This window comes from Parasteatoda tepidariorum, chromosome 4 (genome assembly GCF_982258835.1).
Source record: "Parasteatoda tepidariorum strain Cologne lab strain chromosome 4, Ptep-v5.0, whole genome shotgun sequence".
NCBI lineage: Eukaryota > Metazoa > Arthropoda > Arachnida > Araneae > Theridiidae > Parasteatoda > Parasteatoda tepidariorum.
In genome coordinates this window covers 82,887,434-82,896,274 of record NC_141758.1, presented here as the reverse complement: position 1 = coordinate 82,896,274, position 8,841 = coordinate 82,887,434, and positions in this window count along the sequence as shown.

The following is an 8,841-nucleotide window of genomic DNA, read 5'->3' as shown; positions in this document are numbered from 1 at the left end:
ATTCACCCAAATTTTTACAACTTTTTATCCTTGTTAAATAAATTTTCAACGTCTAGTAGAAATCTAAATTTTAAATTGAGGTCACTTAATCGTGTTAATATTATTTAATCATCAAGTAAAGTAATTTAGCAATGAATTCAACATACTTTATTTTAAAGAAGATTTTCCTGATGACAAAACAAATGTTTGAGGTCAGTCTGAAGAAAAATTTCTGAAATCTTGAAATATTTTTTACCCTTTTAAAATTAATTAAAAAAATTGAAAAAAATTAAATTTTTTCAATTTATTCTTAAGTATTTAACGTAAGTATTATAACGTTTTGCAACACACCTGTAAATACAGAGAACATCAGAATAAATCCAAAATATTTACCATTCTTTTTTAACCAGCTGGCCATCACCACTGATGGAAATCGGGACTGAAATAGACTCGGCACAATTGAACACGAGGCGATATTCTCATGCAGATAATTCTAGTTATTGATAATTTAAAATAAAATATCAAATTTAAGATATTTATTTATTTATATAGTTGTTACAACTTATCTCATTTCCATATTGTAAACTCTTTGACGCAAATGGGACAACGGTGTTCCTTTCGTATATATTTTTTCTTGAAGCTCTAATTACAAGTAAAAACATATGTTGATATTTTCTTATTATGAAAAGAGATTATTGGAATTATATTTGTTCTATAATAAAATATAAAATCCAAACAGAGCAATTTAAACTTTTTATTTTATTCATATTCAAAAATTTATCAATATCTGATTTTATAGATTAAAAAAAAATCACTGATGAGTTACTGTTTCGCTTAGATCTAAGTAACTTCAAATAAGTATAAATTTTAAAAATAATTGTTTAAAAGGCAGTTGTGTTTGGATGCTGATGCAGAAAAAGGCACCAGTGTTTCATATTGCTTTTCATATTCACAAATTATTGAAATGCTAAATATAATAATTTTCACTTATTTTGACGTACATTAATATAAAATAATGTAAAAAGGTATAAAAAATATGTTTAACGAGAATTTGAGTTAAAAAAATAAAGTAAATTGCTGTAGCAGAGTAGAAAATCGAAAAATAATATTTCCTCGCTATATTAAAAAAAATTGTCAAGTCCGCTGACTGTGTTGCCACTCTTATGGGTGTAATGTTGCATTTTGTTTTGCCATGTGAAACCTACAAAATTTATAAACTTAATTATTTATGTGCGAAGAAAAATATTAAAAAAAACAAAATGGAATACCAGAAATTTAAAATTTTATTATTTGGTGGAGAATTGTTAACTGTTAAACTTGCAGAAAAAATACCATATGCACTGTTAGAATTTTCATTCCAAAATTATAGTAAAATAACCAGCAGAAGTCTGTCCACCAGATTAACCATAAAGTTTAAGGTAAAAAAACTTTTTTTACCTTTACGGTTTTGAAACCGTTCACAACTAGTATGGGCAAAAGAACATGAATACAAAACTACATGTTTTTTTAACCATTTACAACTAACGTAATTTAGGACACGTAAAAATTTTTTTAACTGGACATTGGAGATAGTTAAACAGAATTATGGGACTGCCGTCTATGCGTGAATGAAATTATCGTATACGAATAACCCAGGGTCACAAATTTGGGAGAAGAAATAGTGTGGTGTCACCTCTGGGACTCGAACCTCTATTCTGTCAGTCAAAAGATAAACAGATTAGTTTTGCAAGCAGTAATATGTACCCATCTGCTAGGAGCTAAACGGACTACATAGTTAATAAACGGTTTTTCTCTCAGTTAACAGTTTAAATACCATATTAGGTATGGCCATTTGACTGTTTTGTCTCACTACTGTAAAATAACAATTAAATTAATTGTTATTAAACCGTTCTGCTATACTTTTTGATGAAGTTGGAATTCTGAATAAAATGGCGGCACTTATAAACACATCAAAATGTAACTCCGTGGCTTTCTTTCGGCTTGCTGTAGGCCAGACAAAATAATTCTTTTTATTTCAGGTGACACTTGATAGTTTTTGAGCTAATCGAAACTTAATAAATTTTTGATTATACGACTTTTGCATTTTTCTACATAAATATACTGTAATTTCAAATTTTGAAGCTTGATATATTTTGTGAAGAAAAGCAAAATATAACGTAAAATAAAATAAAAAAGCAAGAAAATTTGCAAAAAAAAATAATAAATAAATACTGTAAATTGCAATAGCTTTCGAACAAATACGGCACCAAATTGTGGTCACCAAACTATTTTTATTTTCATACAATATTTTATATTTTGCTAAAATTTAGATACGTAATTTTTATCTTAGAAAAAAATCTTCAATTGTCTGCTTTCAAAATTTTTTAGAATGTATCTCTTGAATCATGCAGTTTAATGGATTATTTTTCATTATTAGGACTACTTTTCAGAAATTTAATTTCAAAATATTTGTTAGTTGCCAGGAAAATTTAGTGGGCCTTGCCCCTGAAATTGTCCTGATCGGTCTCTGGTTAAACATACTGTTTGGGACTTCAAATATAAAGAAAAATTTATTTAAGGATATGTAACGTTTCACTGTTAAGTCAATTTACATTTGTTCCACATATATCTTTACACGTATTTCAATGATTTTTTTCTTTCATTTGGAGCAAGTTTGATGATTTTCAAATGCTACACTTCATTCATTCTCCAGTTAATCGATTTTTTCAGTGGGGAAGAGGAGCATAAATGTCTTAATTTAGCTAGCGCGAAATAATCGATGTATAATTACAAATCTAACGACTGACATTTCTAAACCTTAGAGTGGATTCCAATTATTTTTGTAGTAAAACATTTAACGTAACTGAACATAAATATTTAACTTTTTTTTTACTTAACTCAAAATCATTAAGCAATATATTTTTAAATAATTTTTTCTCAGTTATATGTTCATTATGCAATTTAAGCACAAAACGTGTTAGACTTATAGGATATTAAATATAGAACAAAAAATCTGTGGAAAATAAACATGTTAAACTTATTTTAGGATTAAAAAAAATGGATATATTGGATATTTTTAAACAACAACAACAATATTATTATTGTTGCGAAATTTGAAAAAAAAAGTATAAAAATATAATTTTTATGCCTGTTAAAATTTTAAATCCCAAATTTAAAAACATTTCAATAGAGGGTCGCTCAAACGAGAATTGAATAAGAAACTAATTACAATTATTAATTACAATTAATACCAATAATTCATTAGTCACTGTCCAACGTTTCATTCCAAATACTCACTTTGTTAGTTAAATACCCTGTAAAATGGTATTAAAAGATTATATTGTTATGATATCAATTTTAAAATCTCTTTTTAATTAAAAATAAATTTATATGTGTAGTTGAAATTAGATAAATCGTGTATTGAATATTTTGGAAACAGATCAATAAAAATACTTAGAAATGTAATTTTATTTTATTTATGTTTGTTTATACAATCTTTCTAAGTATTAAAAAACAAAAAGAAATAATAATGAATATTAAATTGAGAATAAAAGTGTCTTATTTTGAAATGTTTGTAATGTTTAAACAGTTTGTAATGTTCAGATGAAATAATTGATCGATTATTTCTATGCTCGTAACTTTTTTATGTTTAGTTTAGTTTATTTGAACTAGTTTTTAATTATAAATGTCCTAATATTTCAATTATTAGGAATGTAATTTTTTCTTCTTCTTAAATTACCTTTTCTTCTGATAAAACTGTTTAAGTTTCTTTTTTTCAATTTCTTGTCCAGTATCACATGACATATATTTTTAACAAGTCTGATAAACACTGTTTAATTTAACATATTCATATTTAACTCATTTAACAATTCAGAAAAAATAACAGTTATTCAGTTTTACTTTCTTAAACCAATAATAATAATAAATAAATAAATAAATAAAAAAGAGCACTCATAGATCCACTCTAATTTGACAGAGGAGAAAACAAGAAATGAAGTAGCGATTTTATTGCCAGAGACATTCAAAACTACATAAAAATTTGTAACAAGTTTTGTAACACGTTTTGTAAATAAGTAAACATGTACCAAGTTTTGCTGCATCCAGCTTGCACCGACCACAGTGCAGACGTGAAATATAATCAGTGGTGGGCGGATCACGGGTTAGATCCCCTTACCGTCAGGCTAACCGTGGGAGGTTCTTGTGGTCTTCCACTCCATGCATCGCAAATGTGGATTGGTTCCATCAAAAGCCTTCCACAAAGGCAAATTTCTCCCAATACTTGATCCAGGAGTTCCTTTGTCTTCGGGTTCAAAAAATACAAGGATACGTAGTTGAACTTTAGTAGTCGTAAACCCAAAAATTGGGTAGGCTGCTCAATGACGGTTTTAAAATAATATAACCTATTCCACGTGCCGCATATTTTAAAAATCATGTTCTTTAGCGCATTATCAAACATCAAGTATTGGATGTTAAAAATTGAGTTTTGAAAAGTATTTATTTAGCACAACTAAATGGAATTATCATGTTTTAAGATTTAAATAACTTTTAAAAAAAACACATTTTTATTCATCAAATATCCAGTTTTATTATAATAAAAGAGGATACATAATGAAACTTAAAATATATATCTTTTTAGTTACAAAGGTGTTCATAATGCATATAAAAATACAAATTCATGAATCGAAATAATGGAATAAATGAATTTAATGCACTTTCTATTTCGAAGATAAGTCAATATCAGAATAAAAAGCTTTCAGTTTGGCATTAATTCTTTTTAAGAACCTTCATGATTTTTTTTTAATAATATTTGACTTTTATTTACAAAATGGTCAAACACTACATTGAAAAACTTTCAAACTTTTTCACTGGAGCCATTTATCTATCAAGACTTTTTAATGGAGCCTATATAATAGAAAAGCTTTAACAAAAACAAAATAACATTGCTGAACGTTTTTTAATGTAACTAAAACTCACGAATTTTTATCACGATTTCATAAATTTGGTGAATGCTGTAAATGAATGCAATGCCTTTTAGTGGTAAGTATTTTAACTCACATAATACTCTGTTCTTATTAGCGTAATGTTTTATTATTTCATTATAAATTTTTAATTTTTTATAAGTTTTAATTTATAATATATGTATTTAATAGTGTAATAACTCAACTCAATAGAAAAGAGATTTTTCGAATTGTGAGGGACTTCCCTGACTCTGAAGCTTACGCTGTATGAGTATCACAGTGCATGTTCCGAAATGTTTCTAAAAATTGCAATATCGCTTTATGATTTGCTTAAAGCAAACGCAATAAACTTTTATTTTTCCTGTAAATTGGGCCTTTACAAACCTTAATACAAAATATAACTGATAAAAGTAAACCAATTACTCTATATTTTTAAACATAGTTGCAATTATGCTCGTATAGCATTGTATATTTTATTGCAGTGTTCAAATGGTACCGGGCCGCCCATCTCATTGAAGCTAAATTTAAATTCCTGGGTTTATAACCCGAATTAAAAATATTTGTGTTCCATTTAAATTTTCTTTATTTGAAAAAAGGGGCCCCCGAAGATAGTAATGCAATTATGCTCGTATAGCATTGTATATTTTATTGCAGTGTTCAAATGGTACCGGGCCGCCCATCTCATTGAAGCTAAATTTAAATTCCAGGGTTTATAACCCAAATTAAAAATATTTGTGTTCCATTTAAATTTTCTTTATTTGAAAAAAGGGGCCCCCGAAGATAGTAATGTTCTAAAAAGTAAAAAAAGACATTTTGATTTTGATTTGTTCATTTTACGTCGCACTGGAGCTGCACAATGGGCTATTGGCGACGGTCTGGAGAACATCCCTGAGGATAATCCGAAGACATGCCATCGCAATTTTGATCCTCAGCAGAGGGGATGGCACCCCCGCTTCGGTAGCCCGACGACCTGCATGCTAATTCGAGCACTTTACGGAAGAACAGTTTAACGAGGGGCAATACCGCACACCCTCGGTCCCTACACAGACTGATCCAAGTGGTCACCCACCCGCACACTGACCGCAGTCAATGATGCTTGACTTCGGTGATCTGCTGGGAGCCGTGTCTTAACGACCAGTCCACTGCGGGACAAAAGAAAAGAAAGAAAGAAAACCACCGCAACTATTCTCTCTTTTAATTAGATTCAATAAAAAGCCGGTCAGGTGGCAGAGCGGTTAGCGCACCTGACTGCGAAACCAATGGCCGCGGGATCGAATCCGGCTCTGGACATGGATATTTCTCTCTCTTGTGTTGTCCTCTGTTGTGTGTGAATGTGGCCCATCCTATGAACGGGTTTGTGGCAGTGTGGCGTGGGCATGTTACTCGCCTCCGTCACTTCACGGGTGCCCACTAGGTAACGTGAAATGAGTAACATCTCTGGCATCTTTTGAGGCGAAACGAATAAAGTTCAGTGCCTGCAATTCAAAAAAAAATCAATCATCGTAACTGTAGATATAAATAAAACACGAAAGCGAGGCGCGAAATTTACATTGGGGCTTATGAAGAACTTCGTCTTCTCTTTCGATCTTGACTAATTGATTTAACGTTCTAGTAAGTTAAATTGCAAAATCACTTAATATTTATTTTTTTGGTGTAACTGATTTTTATTTTGAAGGCATGTTTAAATACAATTAAATTAAAATTAATAAATCAAAATAATCTAAAATATAAACAATCAACGTTGTCTCCCCCCCCCCAGCAGGCCACGGTAAAATTATCAAATGTTGAGGTGATAAAAAGGTTGGGGAACTGTTGGTCCGGGGTGATAAAAAGGTTGGGGAACTGTTTTATTGCAAACGATTCTCGCGTCATATAAGCATAATTTGTCTGTGCATAATTGAACTAAATATGTAGGGTGCTTTTAAAGTTTATGTACAAACTTGAACAAGTGGTAAGGAGTATTACAATTATGGAGAATCGCAAAGCAGCCTATTACCGGAAATGACATAATATGCTGTTATAGAAACATCCTCATTATGAACCGTCTATCCGAGCGGCTTTGGTAGGTAGGTACATCATTTACGTCGCACTAGAGCTGCACGATGGGCTATTGGCGACGGTCTGGGAATCATCCCTGAGAATAATCCGAAGACATGCCCTCGCAATTTCGATCATCTGCAGCGAGGATGGCATCCCCGTCTTTGGCAGATCGACGATCTGCACCCGAAGTCGAGCACTTTACCGTAGAACAGTTTGACAAGGAGGAATGTCGCGTACCCTCGGTCCCTACGCAGGCTGATCATATTGGTCGCTCATCTGCCTACTGACCGCAGCCAGTGATGCTTGACTTCGGTGTTCGACTGTGAACCGCGTCTTTACGATCAGTCCACTGTGATACCATACGGATTTGAATTGGCACTTTTAGCTACCTAAACTATCTTAATTTATTTTCATTATGCGTTTTCCAATTGTTACTGTCAAAAAAGAAATATTCAGATCGGCCTAAAATAGTTGTACGCACTCTCTGAAATAAAATTCCCCCTTTCGACGATTCAGTATTTCTTCATCAGTATTTCGTTAATTTTGAGAATCATTTCATCGCGAAAATCGCGTGATTTGTAGCGAAACGCCAGCTCTCAAATCTATGACGAAAATGTTACCTCAATTCTAAATCTCATCGCAGTGCATTGTGAGATATTCTTAACTAGAAGGACGAAACTAGAAGGAGGAGTAGACAGATGAAAATAAAGAGATATGAAGCATGGCGACCACTGTATGTTGGTCAAGGAGTATGAATCGTACAAGGAAGATCCCGGGTTCGAATCCCACACCGTGCATGGGTTTAATTTATCTATCTGGTCCTTCTCGTGTGGTTGAGGAGACATTGGTCCAACTGTATTGTGCTTACGATAAAGTTATTATTAAAAAGTTGGATACATCAGGTTTTACTACAAGTACATACATACTACAATTTTTTTTTTCTGGAAAAAAGTAGAATGATAAAAAATATTTCTTTAATTTTTATGGAATGCATTTCCTAGAAGAAGTGACGATAGTTGTTTCGTCACTATGATGAAATATTTGCTCAAAGCTTATACCTTGAATAGCTTTCGTCAAACCAAGAAAATTCGGTGATAGTAAGGTGGTGATTCGGTTGAGTAATAATTTTTTACACTGCAATAAAAATTTATGTGTAATATATATTTACTACTATTTACATATAATATATAAATACATTGAAGAGCCATTACATTATGACCACCCTCCATCTATAAGAATGGGCTCGCCCAGGTTTTCATGGTTTCTCGCCCAGGAACAATGTTTTCATGGCGCACATTAGGACCCATAATCCTCATAGAACAATCCCTGACGTCTGTAAGCTACTTGAACATAGTTTCAGACCAGGGTCACCCATTCATGGCAACAGTTTTTCCTGCGGGGGATGGTGTTTACCAACAGGATAATGCACCATGTCATAAGGGTCGAATCGTCATGGATTGGTTCGAGGAACATTCCAGTGACTTTCAAGTCCTGTCTTGGCCCCCTAATTCACCTGACCTTAATCCAATAGAGACTTTGTGGTCCTACTTGGAAAACCAAATTCGTGCTGCCACCTTACCCCCTCGCAATGTGAGGGAATTGCAGGATCAGTTGGTGAGCGCTTGGTACCAGATACCTCAGACTACCTATCAGCACCTTGTAGAATCAATGCCACGGCGAGTGCTAGCAGATTTGAGGACGGAAGGTAGTCCTACATGTTATAAGCAGGGTGGACATAATGCAATGGCTCTTCGGAGCTTTATTTACGTTTTTGACATTGATTGTTTTCTAAATTAAGAGTTTAAAAGTTGTTTCTTTATTATAACACAATTCTATGATATTACCTTAAAACGCTACATTTAAAAATAAACTTATTTTAATCAGT